We start from the raw sequence: 16,195 nt of genomic DNA, 5'->3' as shown, positions 1-16,195 counted from the left end.
TATTCCTGTCTTTCTCAACACTCCTTAGGATATGCTTTTCTAATAATGTAACTGATAGCTTCACCAGTACAGCTGTGTCGTGGGTACATCCTTGTTATGCCCTAAAACCATTTTCTTTGCAGGTTGCCCTCTAGACAGACTAATCAGGGTGACCACACTTTAAACATTCATACATACAAAGGGCACAGACTAGGCCAGAATCAAGCTTATTATCTAGTCTTGTGGACGGAGCTTTCAGAGTTCAGCAGTCATTCATTGTGCATCCAGCCTTCTGTGTCTTCTTCATCTCCTTATAGACAGAGATGTTTCCATGGAAGCCAGCTCCTGCTTTCTGGGCCAAGGACAGTTCAAGTCTTGTTTCATATAGAAAAGCAAGTTTTCCTTCAAATTTAGATGTGTGCTAGTCTTCATGATGGAGTGCTGGGCTTTTGTTTCAGAGATTTGAAGTAGTAGGAGACAAAGCACCAGATGGATATGGATGAAGTAGATTTCCATGTGATGGCCATGAGGGTGTAGGGGAGGTTCTGTCCTGTAGCATAAAACTGGTAGTGGAATGCTGATGCCACAGTCCTGGTTACGTGGGTGTCTTTGCTACAGGTAAGCACAACTGTCTGCTTTGTTACCCTAGGGAAATATCCTTGTTTCTCTGACCAGTGGGAGTGATGTCTTCTCCTATGTTCATTCTTTCCCTCCAGTTATTGCTATATGTCCATGAATATGACCGGCATATACTCTTGTAAGTGATTTACATTGTCCCAACCTTGACTGACACTGAAATACTTAAAATTGTCTCATGCTCTTACTCTGAACCCTCCTGACTTTCAGAGGGATCTGTCAGGTACTAGATTTAATATTATAAGGGATTTAACCTACTAATATTTCTTTAAGATTTACTGCTATTCTTGATGCAAGGAACTTAAAAGGGGAAACCCCAACAATATCCTTCATAGGGTGCCCTACAGCAGGTGGAAACTCCATTCATGCTAGCTTTCTTTAAAGTTCGTAGCTGTTATATCTTGAAAAAATGTTCTTGTTGACTTATTACAGAGACCATTCAGCTCAAAGGGTAGGTTTCATGTTATGTCCCTTGGTCTTTTTGTGTTAGGAAAGAACATAAAAAGTGGTGGGATCTCTTAGTAGTTATTTGTAATTCTCATTTCTGCTTTGGAATATGCTAAAATAATGCTTTAGAAACTTGATTCCAGTCTTTCTACATCTTCAGGGAAAACCTTTATTCTCATATTCTGCCTTCTTTCACAGCTATCTCTTGATTATTATCTCCTGATTTGTCTGCATCTCTCCTCCCTCTCCTTCCCCAAGTAATTTAATTTTATTGTGTTAGAGATCCTAATTCCACTCTTTAATACATGTCTGTTTCCAGGTCAATCATTCTGCTCCCAGTTTCTTCAATGTCTGCCTTAATTTCATAGGCCTCATTATCCATGAGGGTCTATATTGGGAAGGGAAGATGTGGGTCCTCTCTGAAAGGAAACAGGAGACCTGGTCACCCAGGATATGGAAAAGGCTGAGTTACTGAATGACTTTTTCACCTCGGTCTTCACTGGCAAGGGATCTAACCACACCGCCCAAGTTGCGGAAGGCAAAAACAGGGGCTATGAGAATGAAAAACTGCCTGCTGATTGGCATTGCTCAGTGAATGTTTCCAGCCTGCATGTCTATTTGGTTAAGAAATACTATTTAAGCTCATATAAGCTCAGTTATAACAGAGTAAAATAACTGTGTGGAATTCCTGTGTCCTATCATGTTGCTGATGTGAAAGTCACAAAATCTTACAACTCAAATAATATCTTTGTTACACATTGAAAATGTCCACCAAAGTGACTTTTGCTCAAGGAAGCTTTTGTGTAAATAGATGTCAGGTGACTAGCAATGCTGCCTCATATAGAAAATGTGTTTCTGTGGATCTATAAAACTGTATGTATGCCTTAGACAAAAGATACGATGAATGTAGGTTAGGAAATTTAACTTGTTCTAGCCTTTTTTAACATACAGAAATAATGTATGGTTATTACTGTCAAAAGTTCACATAAACATCTAATGAGTTCAATAACAGCTGCACATAAAAACTCACTTATCTTTTGTCAATTTAATTCTGTTTTCTACAAAATTAGAGCAGAAAATGAGATATGAACCTTAGCACTTCAGATAAACTTTGTGTGTGTTCTTGGTGGAGCGGGGAGGCCTACAGCAGACCTAACAGATAGAAGTGGAGGGTGAACTAAGTAGATGTGATAACAAAGTGGAAATGTAACAACTGTCTGAAACAGTAGTTGTCAGTATCTGTGGGAGCTATTTACAGTATTAATGTCTATTTCCCCTATTTCATAGGTTGTGGCAGCTTGAAATATCCCATGTTATAGAGAGAATTTTTTTTAACTCCAGTCGTTTTGACAATTTCGACAAAGCTTTTTTTTTTTTTTTTCCACGTGAAAGTCTTGGCCTTCCAAAGGGAGGGAGAGTTCAACTGTGGTATACCAGTAAGACACTTTTTTACCCAGACTCTCTTACACTGGGGCGTAATTTCTCCTAGGTGGGTCCATTGTCTTCTCTGTGAGGCCGTCAGATTAAGTCATCAAGTTTAAAAAAAGACAGAGCTGCTAGAACCACTCATCTTTTCTTCAGCCCCATGAATTCAACAGATCCAAATTTAAAATTGTTTCCTGCCAGTAGTAGTACAGGACCTCCTCCTCTACCTAGACGTAAAGCATTTCCATAAAGAAAGCCAACATTAACCACTGAACACAAGTCATGAAATCAAATGAGATAACCAACCATAAAGTACTGTATTTTTAAGTATGGAACTGCTTTATGAAATGGATGGATGTCCATGGTTAGCGTCAGCCCAACCAATTATACCTTTCTACTTGATCAAATTTCTGATTTCCTATTGTAATTTTGGATACAACTAATTTCTTTGAGGAACTGTTAAAAGGATTTACAGATTAGTCAAATTAAGTGATTCTAAGTGATCAGCTACTCTACTTCAAAATAGCTTAATCTGCTTCAAACTTGAAAAATGACTGGGGAATACGGCCATCTATTAAGAGGGTCACCTTAAGGTTAGAAGTGACTTTTTTTTTTTATCACATAGGCTGTCAGGAATTGCTCTATTTTTTCCACTATCCAAATGAGTTTTTATTCATATTTCATAAGTCTTTGGTTTTTTCCCCCACACTCTTTTCAAGCTTTGTTTTTTTGTGAAAATGAATCAAAAGCTAACGTAGAGATAATTTCTTTGAAATCTAGGTCCGTCGTCTGTTGAATTCCACTTGAAACATTCAAAAACAGCTACAAGCTCTGTGCATTTTGTAGCAAATTTGTTTTCTCTTGTTTCTTTAATATCAAATCTTCAATTTCATTTTTTGTCTTTTTGCAATTAGTGTTCTAATAAAATGAATATTTCTACATTTCATCTTCAAGTATATAAACCTTATTCCCAATAAGGGAAACCTTAATAACCTAATCCTAAATATAAAAAAACCCCATATACTTACTTTTACACTAAAATATTTAAGAATATTGACTGAAATATAGACAGCAACAAATTTATCATAATAGCATTGGTTTTAACATTAGTGCAATGTTGCTTACACATTAGCCTAAATATATGCATTTTTATATACATATATATATCTCAGCTCATTTAAATTCAACTCTTGATTACGAATTTCTGAAGCTATGAAAATAACTAGAATAGTCAAGGCTGTCATTATAGTAGAACATTACTTACTAAAAATTTGTAACTCATAAATCCATACTGTGAAGTGTGGGTGTTGTTATTCAAAAGGAGTACATTGTTCCCCACCACAGCCTCCCTTTCTGTCAGATTGATGCCAGCTCTCATTACGCATCATGTATCTCTCAGCTCCACCTCATCCTGGAGGGGCAGGGCAAATGCATCACTGCAGAAAGTGTGTATCTGGTACCCTGTGGCTGCCCACTTATACTGTTTGCAGGCAAATGCCCTTTAGGCCTCTTTTTTCTCACTAGCTTCCAGAATTTTTCAGAAGTCTGTATGTGCTCCTGGGCCATTCATTTGTCATTTGATTCCTAATGAATATTCTCTAAAGTTTTTATGTGAGATAGCTTTAGTTTCTTAGATGTTTCCTCATTTATGACTTTCTTTAAAATACAACTTTATTTCCTCAAATACATTGTGTTCTGAAATATTTTCTTAATAATCAGGGCAAATTCTTCCTTAATTTCACCTCATTGTTTCCCCATATTTTTTTTTGTACCATACTAAATAAACCCTGTTTAGAAGCATTAAATATTTGTTGAATAGGATCAATGAACATCTTCCTTTCCTCTTTTATAGTAATTTATATACCTCTTAAACATGCCTTATAAATCGGCCCTTGTGGGATCTGATAATTTTGTGGTTCTGTGAGTTCCCTTCATTACATTTATTTTCTTCTTGTAACAAAATATTTAGAACGGAAAGACGTGTTCCCTTTGTCACTGACTTAGAGTCAGAGAGAATACTGTTACCTCTGCAGTACAGAGTGATTCCTTTAATTTTGCATACCAAAAATTTTAATTGCTTTTGGTTGTGGCATTAATGTCTTAGGATGATAAATTGAATTTATGTTGAAAAACATAGTCTTATGTCTCTCACCACTTATCAAAATCAATGAGATACAACAGTAGTACTGTATTGCAGCAGTAGTGTCACTATAGTACTAGTAGTACTTTACCAACAATATTTTTAAAAAGGCAGAGAGCATTTTACTTCTCTCAAGCAATTTCTTCCCTCCACTGCCAAAACAAAATCCGACTCTCCATCAACATTATCCATGACTTTAAATATTTTTTAGATCTCTTTGGATCATTATAATCTCATAGATGAGTAAATCCTTTAATGCATCAACTGATAGTAAAAAACAAAATTAGCATTTACCCCCTGCTAACTCATTCTGTCAAACTCTTTTGGAAACATTAAATGAAAAAAAAAAAGTTGCAAGCATTGAAAACTCATCGTTTAACTGTATGTTTTGAATTAATGAAGACAACGCTAACCAAACCTCTCTTCTTGTCAGAAGTTGTGAATATGGATATCCATCCATATTTAGTTTCCTAGGATAATTTTAGTAATATTTTTGGAAGAGTGTTCAAGTTGATTCTGTTGCCTGTACAGGTACATTTGTCCTTTCAAATATACAGTTGGTTTTCACAGATGGGATTTTGATTATGATCCTTGTCTTGATCAGGTAATGATTAAAATGTAAAAATATGTCACAAGGCTTTCCCATGTTGGAAAGAATGTCTCGATATAACTGAGAAATCAGTTATTCTTCAGTAGAAAATGTGGTTTAAGGGTACAGAGTGATTTCTTGAGGGGGTCCAATCAAGATCATTTCTTATAGTGGTTGTGGTCATATTAAGCAAGGATGTTTATTTCAAACCTAATGGCGTACACAGATCAAAAGAAGAGTATTTTGTCAAGATGTAAATTTGTTGTTTGATCTACCTAATTCTTCTATCTACCCTCCTTCCTGACTGTTGTTTGCATGTCATTTCCTTTCTTTCTCAACCTTCTCCTTTCCTTCTCACTTTACTTTTTTTCCTCTGCTCTTTGGCCTTTCACACTCATTTTAAGACCTCTTCGTTTAGCTCAGGAGCATCTCTTTCCTAAAAGTTTTGAAATAAAAAGTAGGCGCCCCATGTTAACAATGCTAACAAAATTACAGATCTCCCAACACAAATCTGTGAATTTGGATTTGTAACATTTTTTTCCCAGACACCATTCACTATATTGTTGTTCTTTTAGGTGTCAAGATATGGACAAAATAACTAAATGGCCTTGCTGTTAACTTTCTTCTTCAGGGAAAGCATCAAGTGCTTCTGATGCTGCATAGAAGTGCAAGACAAAATATGCAATAACTTTGTGAGATATGAAGTAAATTTTTAGTCTTTTAGAGAACCTTGCAGGATTTTTTAGAAAGAAAAAATGGTTAAAATAATCAGAAAAGTACAGTTTTCAGTAATTAAAATCCTTTCTATTGGACTGCCTGTCACAAGAACCAAATGTGTGGCTTCATTGCTTAGATTTTTCAGAAGTTCTGGAAAACTCAGTGCTCCACAGGCTCTTCCTCTGCTTCCTCATAGGATCTGCCACTTAATTCCTACTTCTACAAACTGTGGTCTGGTTCCATTGCTTACTTCAAAAAAATTATTTTATTTAGTCTGCATGGGTCCATATTATAGATCTGGGCAAGTACTGTATTATAAACTTGTTTGTCTGTTAAGAGTTCACTGTTTTTTCACATGTGCTCACAAGTGGACCATTGCCTTATCTACTGCACATTGGTTATACCCACATTGTTAATGCATCTGTTTCCAGCAGAAATTAGTCCTTATTTAGTCATTTAGACATCTGTGTGTGGCAACTAAAAAGTCCCTGAGCTGTCATTGTCTTGAATTGCTCCAAGGTTTCATTTCAGAGAAAGGTGATTGGACTGCTCTGAGATAATAATGGAGTTGACCTAACATGTACAGACTGTGAGTACCCAGAAAATTGTAGCATATGAAGTCACGGACCCTGGTCGGAGGTGCAACCAGAATCGTTTATTACAACAAACACGCAGCTTATATAGTACCAAGTATCTTCTTTCCCAGACAACACGCCCCTGCAACCCCCAACTGCCAGATGGGTGGAATTCCCCTCAGTCCGTAGGGTCGTTAGGCGCTGTTTGTGGGTCGTCCCCTGCCAGTGTTCCTGCTGCTTCTATTCCCTCCTCTGGCCTTGCTTCTTGCACAATCCTGTTCACCCACAGGAAATCTACTCATGGAGCCAATCCTTGGTGTTATTTTATTTAACAATGTTTGCAGCCATAAATCATAATCTCTTGCTTACAGTAGATCATTCGACTGTCTCTTTTTACTAAGATGTTCAATAACCTGCTGTGTCTTTTGTATCAGATTCACTGTGGATTATGATTATTGCACAAGAGTATGAGAGAATGTCTCGTACCAGAAGTTTGGCATGTTGATGTTTCTGATGTCACACTCTTTCAAGTACATTCAGCTATTGCTTATGAAAACGAGTATTAAGAGTACAAATTAGATGCAAAACTAAGTATATTCTTTGCTGAAAAGTACTGCATGTCAGCACTGGAGCTGTGAATTTCTTGTATTGAAGTGGAGGTTTGGTTTTTTCCTGCTAGATATGATGCATAGAGGTGAATAATCGATTCAGTCTCTTGTCATCACAGATTGATTTTAGAATTGTGTTTTGAGGACTGTCAAAAACATTCTAGAGTTTTTTGTTCCTGCACTATGTGTGATATCTCCCCAAGATTTTTTTTTTATTATAGAGATTACTTGTTTTTTAAGTATAGAATCAGACGCCTGTCTGAGTTTACTGTGTTTACGTATGCAATGAAGGATACTGTTGTGTGCAGTTACAGGTATAAATAACAAATTTTTCATCTTTTTGGATGACGCCTTTTAAAGGTATTTTTAAGTCTGTTCTTTAGACAGGAACTGTTTCTATTTTACAATTGTTTCTATTTTATCTGTGTTCTCTACAGTGATTTTAAAGGAATTTTTTATAACCTTTAAGCATACTGAAAAACTTTCTCATGTCCAAGTTCGTGAACTCATTCCACAGTCTGTCCTGATCCAGAAACATAACTTTCTAGTTTTAATGTGGAGCAAATCCTGTTTATATTTTTACAGTTACATATTGGGTTTGCTTGGCAAGGCTTTGATAGCAGTGGGACTACAAAGATGGCTTCTGTGGGAAGCCGCTAGAAACTTCCCCATGCCGGATAGAGCCAATGCCAGCCATCTCCAAGACAGACCTGCTGCTGGCCAAGGCCAAATCTGTTGGCAACAGCGATAGCACCTCTGTGATAACGTATTTAAGAAAGGGGTAAAAAACTGTGGTGGAACAACAGCAGTGGAGAGAGGAGTGAGAATATGTGAGAGCAACAACTCTGCAGACCCCGAGGTCAGTGAAGAAGGAGGGGGAGGAGGTGCTCCAGGCGACATAGCAGAGATTTTCCTGCAGCCCATGATGAAGACCATGGTGAGGCAGGCTGTCCCCCTGCAGCACGTGGAGGTTAATGGTGGAGTAGATATCCACCTGCAGCCCATGGAGGACCTCACACAGGAGCAGGTGGATGTGCCTGAGAGAGGCTGTGACCCTGTGGGAAGCCCATGCTGGAGCAAGCTCCTGGCAGGACCTGTGGAGAGAGGAGCCCACACTGGATAAGGTTTGCTGGCAGGACTTGTGGACCCATGGGGGAGACCCACAATGGAGTAGTCTGTTCCTGAAGGACTGTACCTGTGGAAGGGACCCACACTGGAGCAGTTCACAAAGAACTGCAGCCCATGGGAAGGATCTACATTGGAGAATGTGGAGGACCATCTCCTGTGGGAGGGACCCCACACTGAAGCAGGGGAAGAGAATGAGGAGGAAGGAGCAGCAGAGACAACATGTGATGAACCGACCACAACACCTATTCCCTGTCCACCTGTGCCACTCAGAGGGAGGAGGCAGAGAAAATCAGGCATGAAGTGGAGCATGGGAAGAAGGGAGGGGTGGGTGAAGGCGTTTTAAGATTTGGTGTTATTTCTCACTATCCTACTTTGATTTGATTGGCAATAAATTAAATTAAATTCCCCAAGTTGAGTCTGTTTTGCCTGTGACAGTAATTGGTGAGTGAGTCCCTATCTCTCCAGCTGAGGAGGACAATGATGCAATAGTTTTGGTGGAAACCTGGCATCCAGCCAGGATCAACCCACCACAGGTTAACAAGGGCCTTTAATATCAACTGAATTATGGGGTAGGTATTAAGGGGCCAGACATGTTGAGAATCATTCTTTGAATTCCAGAATACTTGCTTATGCTTCGCCAAGAGTCTCTAGTCCAGACGAAAATGTCAGCAAACATAGCAGTCAAGAGTTATCCAAATGGACTGCAGGAAAAAAATAGAGGAAAGACTGCAGGACTGTAAATGGTGAATCTATAGCTTGATTGTATATGTAATTAATGGAGGAATAATCTGACTTTTATTCGTCTGTATGAATGATGTTGGTCTAAGTGTCTCTGGTGGTATCACACATTTGTAGTTTCTTATCCTCCTGGGGAATGTGGTGATAAAACTGAGTATGCAATTCTTCTGACTTGGACTGTGGTTTCAGGAAGACTAATGGTTATTTGAAGAGGAAGGCAGCTAGCACACCACCATAGATGTCTTAACAAAAAAAAATCCCAACAATGCATCTCACTCAGGTGCCTGACATTGCAACATCTTCACCTGCGCAATACATCTACCAATTCACAGTTCAACTGTATTTCAGAAGGAGGTTATTGTCAGCCCGGACTGGTGGTGGTACTGACTTGCACATTGAGAGAGATGGTAGCATGAGTAAGTCTGGTCTGGAGGAGGTTGATGTCACCATCCCTCTGTGCTGAGGCAGTCCCTGGTGATATGGGCTCACTGATGAATCTCAGGAATTGTTTTTACTTTATGGGGCAGGAATAATTCAGGCAGCAGGAACTGAGCTAAGGCAACAAGAGCTTGCAAGCTCCCCTCCAGCCTTTGCTTGCTTTTCCATCTGTGACACTATCCTGTGTTCTGACCCAGCTCTTTTTGATTAAGCAACTGTGCATGCCCTATCAATGTTCCTCTACTTATCCTTATGCTATAGAGATATGCCTCATTCCTAGTGTCCTATGGTCCCTCTCTACAGCTAACAGTAAAAGATAATAATAAAATAAAACAACCTCCCCAAATACATAACTCTTTTTCTATTTGTTGTTCCTAACCCCAGCATAAGGCTGAATATGCCTGTGGTTGATGTTTTTACACCAATGGACAAGCACCATTTCCACCCAGGAGACCCCATTCCATCTGCATGTTTTCAGTGGCATGATTCAATCCAGCTGAATGTGGACAGGACTGGCATTGCTCATACGATACAGAGGCTGCACATACTGTGTGTGCATGTGATTCATTAGAAGAGAAAGGTTGATGCTGTTGACACTGTAGCTGGAGCATAGATGCCTAAAATCTGCTACTGAATTGCTTTTGAAGACACTGGAATTCAGCAGCAGCAGTAGTCAATGATGTTGAGCACAGAATTAACCTTAAGTCTACCACTTTTTGCTCTACTTGTGGTCTCAGTTTGGACTGAAATATATGCTTTCTAATATGACTTATTAACCTTGTAGCACCTTCATGTTTTCTAAATGTGTAAGGGTTGTGAGTAATATGTGGCTCTAAAACCTCAGTGTTAGAAAACCAACAGTTTCTCTTCTATTTTGGAACTGGAATAACAGGTACAGAGCTCTGTGTCAGCTTGCATTCTTTGAAAGTTTGGGGGTTCCTTGAAAGATTAGGCAGCTTATCTTCTTTAGGGCCCCCCTGGGATATTGCATTTTACTGTGCTCCTGGAGCTCACCACCTATTCATTTCCATCATGTTTTCTTCCTTTTGCCTTAAAGAGTTTCTGAAAGTATGCCATTCTCAGCAGGTCTTTGTAATATCATTCTCTGTAATGACATTCCACGTTCTCATCCTTCAATGCATTGCATATACCTTCTCCAGAGGGAGCTGGGACAAGATAGACCCCACTTTAGTGTGGAAGCAAGCTTACTTTTATCCTTTTTTTATATAACTGCTGACATTTCATATGTGCTTCTCTGTAGGCTTAATTGCTCCTTCCATTTGGCCCTGAAAAAAGAAGTTGGCCCACCCATTGGATTTAATGATGTCTGTGATTGTTTGTGAGTAAAGGCTCTCTTGGTGGCAGTCATTAGCACTGCCAGTGTGACAGGCTGTCATCCCCCATGTAGGTGTCAGTGTGTCTTATAGCAATCCGGAATGTCTGCATTCTGAACCTACCATACTGTCTTGCTCAGTAGGACCAGATTTCACAGCAAGTGTCTTGAAATTATCTAGCAGCCTTAATTTATTCAAATTCTCATCTTCACTTTCATCCCCCTTTAAATTTTAATTCCTAGCTGGAAATACTACTGGTAAGTGTTAGCAAATTTTATTTTTAGCTGAGATGTTCTGATATGATGCTGGATTTCACATCTTTGCTGTGCTCAGTGGAGTCAATAACATGGGCTACAGAATTTGTAATGATACTTACAGACCAGCTTAGATTTTTATTTGTGATGACACTACCAAAAATGAAAAAGCTTGTAACTCACTATGTTTTAGCTTTCGCTTCATGAGGTCTCAGCTTTTGTGCTGTTTTCCACACAGATAGAAGACAAATCCAGTTCCCTTTACACCTTGGCTGCAAGTTGGTCACTAGCTCTGACTTTACCTCTGCTCACTGGCTTTGTGAAATGGTCAAAGGAACATACTTCACCTCATGGGGGAAAAGCTGAAGGTAGTAGGGGGATGTCCCAGCAGAGCAAAATGCAAAGCACAAGTCAGCTTCTTGGTTACAGAGAAATGAAAGATTACAGACAATGAAATGAAATGAAATGAAATGAAATGAAATGAAATGAAACGAAATGAAACAAAAGGAAACTGTATTTCAGTACAGCTAGAACTGTACTCACAAAGTTTTAAGCTAAAGAGTTCTGATACCTAGTAAATAACCTGAGAGATGGCTAATCTTTCTAGCGGATCAGGGAAGGCATTTACTCTCCTTTTGGATCATGTTTTTAGTTTTATGCCTAAGTTATTTATTGCATTAAGTAACGGAATGTGTAGCCCACCTTCTTTGCATTGTTGTCTGTTTCTCAGCTGCCACCTTGATGTGGCGAGCACATAATACAAGGAAGTCCTACTCCAGAACTTATAATTTGACTAAATACCTGAAATTATATATATATTTGCCTGTATCTTATATGAAAGAAACCAATACTCTTTTGTTGGTGAAATGTGTATCTGGGAAAAATGTCTTGTCTAGAAAAATAAAATGAGAACTTCAGAGATAAAACCTCACTTATATACAAATTACAGGAAGAATTTTTACTGTGCCTGTGGTTTGTTGCACACAGCACTGTATATTAACTGAATATGTCCCTAAAAGGCATAATTAGTAGAAGATGTGAGATCTTGTTTAAGGAACTTGTTTGTGTTCACTATAAACTGTTTTGGAAAAGTCCCCAGAAATAAAATGGATATAATAACTATCCTTTTATTTTTAAATCTTTTAACTAGTTCAAACACGTCTGGTGTCACAAACTTTTACTTCTTGAAATCCTTCTATTGTAAGCATTACTTTAAATAGAATTCTTCAGTCATTTAGAAACACATCTTATTTAAGCTAACTTCACTTTTGTGTCTTTCTCATGACTTTCATACTTGCTGGCGTTACTACAATCTAGTCAAAATCTGAACTTTTTACCTCTGACTGTTTGAAGTTCTGACAATAGGCCTAATCCTACTTAGAATCTAATTGCTATCACAGTCCTTGCTTACAGGGGAAATTTTGCTTCTGGCTACTCAATATCCTTGCTTTTTTGCAGTTTTTAAATGACTGTGTCTTTTGTGTTATGTTAGATGTATGTGGTTCTGATTGGGTGGTATATTTACCAGTAATAGCACTTTTATTGTTCCATGAAGCATTTACAATTGTACTTCTTTCAAAAAGAAACACTCCTTTTATTTTTCTGAAATCCTCATATTGTCTGATGGTTTCCATGCAGTTGATTCTGAAAGACAGGAACAATAGGAGTGCATGCATCATAATTTTTAGCTGAAACAAAATCATGGTGGCTAAGAAAAGTAATGAAATTCACTCCTTTCATGGTCATCTATGAATACTCTCAATTTCCCTGTGAGGATATAATGCTTCCTTTGAATATTAATACCCGGCTGATTTCTGTCATGCAGTTTTGGATTCAGATCCCTGAAGTAACGTTGTTAAGCCAGCTAAGAAAATTCTATAAAGGCGATAGTACCATAAGCAAACTTGAGGAAGCAAAAATTTTTTTCCCACCTGCTTTTTCCCTGCATTGTTCAAATGTTTGGAAAAAATAATTAATTTCTGTTCCAGGGCATCAGGAACTTTTTCAGTCCTTGACCTTTCTGCATCTGTCTCTCTTCTCACAGGTGCAGCACCAATGCTTCTTGTAGGATTCTGCAAAGGAAACAGTGCTGTGTCAGTGAATTAACATGACTCTTTACAAGCTCCGTAACTATTCTGCATGTTAAACTTAATGAAGATTTAGCAAATACCACAGGGATCACTTGATGGATTATTGTGCTAAGCAGTAAACAGCATTTGACATGCTTTCAGGCAAAAAGCTTAGACCTTTTTCTTTTCCCATCACAGCTGCAAATTTGCTGTGGCAACCCTAATCACCTGCACAGATTAACATTGCTTTACCAGAGCTGTCCCCAGAGTCCATCTACTATTCAGGCAGATTGTCTGCCAAGTCAGAGATCCAGTCTTTGCACTATTTCTTATTACTGTTAGTGGCATAAATATGCAGTACTGCTACCTTGCTTATACTCGGAAGAGGAAGGCAATTTGTACTGTCAGTCTCTTCACGTTGTGTTTTTGTAATATTTTTGTAATTTTTTTGTAATTTCTTCATCCTTGGTCCTCTAAGGTTACAGACTGTACAGTTACTACCCACTTTACTATTCACTGCTACCACTCGCTGTACATTAAGGAGTATATGGGAGTATATGACCTGATACAGCTTTTTTTTCTTCTGTTGTAATAGCTCCAAGGCTGGGCTTATCTGTGAATAATGATCCCTGGATCAAGTTGGAGGTTTTCAGGAGGTTGTCCTTTCCTGGGAGAAGGGCTGTGCTGGAGACAGGTGGTTGCAGCTCAGATGGCTCTGTCATCACTGTAGCATGTGATTTACTCCCTCCACATGGCAAGCCTCACGGTGCTCAGCTTGGGGAATGATTCCTCTTCATCCTCCACCTCTCTTCTGTTTGCTCTGACACAGAAGATTCTACTCTGAAGGTGGTGTGGGGAGGTAAACCAAGAAAATTTTGCTATATCCCTATCTTCTGCTTAACCTCTTGCTTCTGTTTTTTCCCTGTACTTATTCAACTTTAGACAAAATTCCTGCTCCAGAATTCCCTAGTCATAGAATCATAGAATCATAGAATAGTTAGAGATGGAAGGGTCCTGAAAGATCATCTAGTTCCAAACCACCTACCATGGCCAGGAACACCTTCCACTAGAGCAGGTTGCTCAAAGTCCCATCCAACCTGGCCTTGAACACCTCCAAGGATGGGGCATCCACAACTTCTCTGGGCAACCTGTTTCAGTGTCTCACCACCCTCACAGTAAAGAATTCACATTCCTTACAATATGTGCTTTTCTGTATTCAAAATACACATTTTCCTCTTGTTTTTTCACAATGAGTTAATTCCCACAGAGAGAATTTATCATGGCAATGGAATTCTTTCTCAGTGGGAATTTTGATATCAGCAGTTCCAACATTTTGTATTGGAGGATGGGTTAAGAAAAAAGGGTTAATGTTTAAAAAGAACTGAAGAGAATCTGAGTCCATGTAAGCTGCTGGAAAGCACTGAAAGTTCCCAAATCTGCACTCTTTTATACCCAATATTTTAGAATAGTGTTTTAAAATACAAAAGCTTTCTTGAGTGTGGCATCTTTTTTCTATTTCTGTGTGTATCTCAAAATACTTCAAACATTATTTTACAGTTTAAAGGTAATTTTTTTTATTTGCTTGTTTGTTTTGTTTTGATTTGATTCACAGAGACATTCTTGAGAGTCTGTTTCTTGAACTGCTAATAATGCAAACTGAAAATTCTGGCCATCATATTAGAGATTCCTTCACATCCTATCTCATGTGTTTTAACTTTCACATAACTAATTTTAAAGCAAATATTAGTTTAATGTTATAGTTTCATAACCCATAAAATATAGAGTTTAGGTCATGAAACCTTCTAGGTATGACAGAATAATATTTTGAACCTGGATTATTAGGAACTTGTCTTGATCTCTCTTTAGGTTTGTAACACTGCTAACAGCTAAGATGTGATACATCAGTATTGGTGCACTTGATTTTGTAGATCTTATCTCACATGACGATCATAGTGATATAATTCTAGTATGGTTAATTCTGAGCCCCACTGCTGTAAAATCAGAATCAGGTTTACTTTTTGATTTCGGGCAATCTTTCTTAAGCATTTATTACAAAAACAATTTTTTCCTTGTATCGTATTTCCACCTTTTCTCTGGCGCAAACTAATGTGTGTATTACATGGTTGTCTATTCTTAAATATTATTAATCGCTGTTTATCAACTGCTAAAAGCTGCATGCTGAGCCATAAATAAAAGCCTGGCACGTTATTACTGCTGTAGAGAAATAAGCAGCTGGAAGTCATAAGCTAAATGCTTTTGGAGAAAAATAACTGCTTACTGGTTTACTGTACATTACTACAAAAAGCTCTGTGTAGCTTTATTCATTTGAAGATAAACACCCTATTCTGAGAAACTCTACGATTCTGTAGATACAAATGATCTCTCTATCTGGAAAGTTATTTCCAGCTGCTACTTTGTGTTATTTTCTAGTAAATGGTTTTCTGGCAGCTAGGGCTAGTTTGTCCTTGGATGCACAGTGATTTGGGGGTAAAATCTCTCCTCATTTTGGTCAGTACAATGAAAGCTGGCACTTCATAGAAGTGTGATATTTCCTGTGAGCAAAAGAGTGCAGTAATGCAAGAGACAGTAAAGGGGTAAAGCTCATCTCCTGTCCCCCTTTCTGGCTGGCAAATGTAACGGTCTGTGCAAGCAGGTGCAAGTTGAGAAAGCAAGTGTTGGCTGTGCACCACTCAGGCAAATGGAGGAAAGATATGCTGTTCTCAGAGCTACCAAATATTTTGGTATCTTATTGTAGCTATGTGGAGAAAGATGGTATTTTTCTATTTTATTCCTTGGACTGCCTACTAGAGAAGCCTAACCTACAGTTAGCTTGATATTTATTTTTCAAATATATTTTTTTTCTGGTTTTGTGATTAGATTACAACTGTCATAATAGGAATGTGGGAAAAGGAGGGGGTTTTTTTGCATTTCTCTTCTGTGGCTGCTCAAGACTGTGACGTTCAACAGAATTGGATGTGCAGCACAAGAAAGGCCCCTCAGGGAAGACTTTCAAGACTGAAAAACAATGCAGAAGGTACACTTGCTCCAGATATGCATAGGAGAGTAAATCTGCACTCTCTTTTTTTCCTAGGAGCTCCATCTCATTGCTAGTGGCATT

The sequence above is a fragment of the Numenius arquata genome, chromosome 4, assembly GCF_964106895.1.
Source record: "Numenius arquata chromosome 4, bNumArq3.hap1.1, whole genome shotgun sequence".
In the NCBI taxonomy this organism is placed as follows: Eukaryota; Metazoa; Chordata; class Aves; order Charadriiformes; family Scolopacidae; genus Numenius; species Numenius arquata.
Note: the sequence above shows the minus strand (reverse complement) of the source record.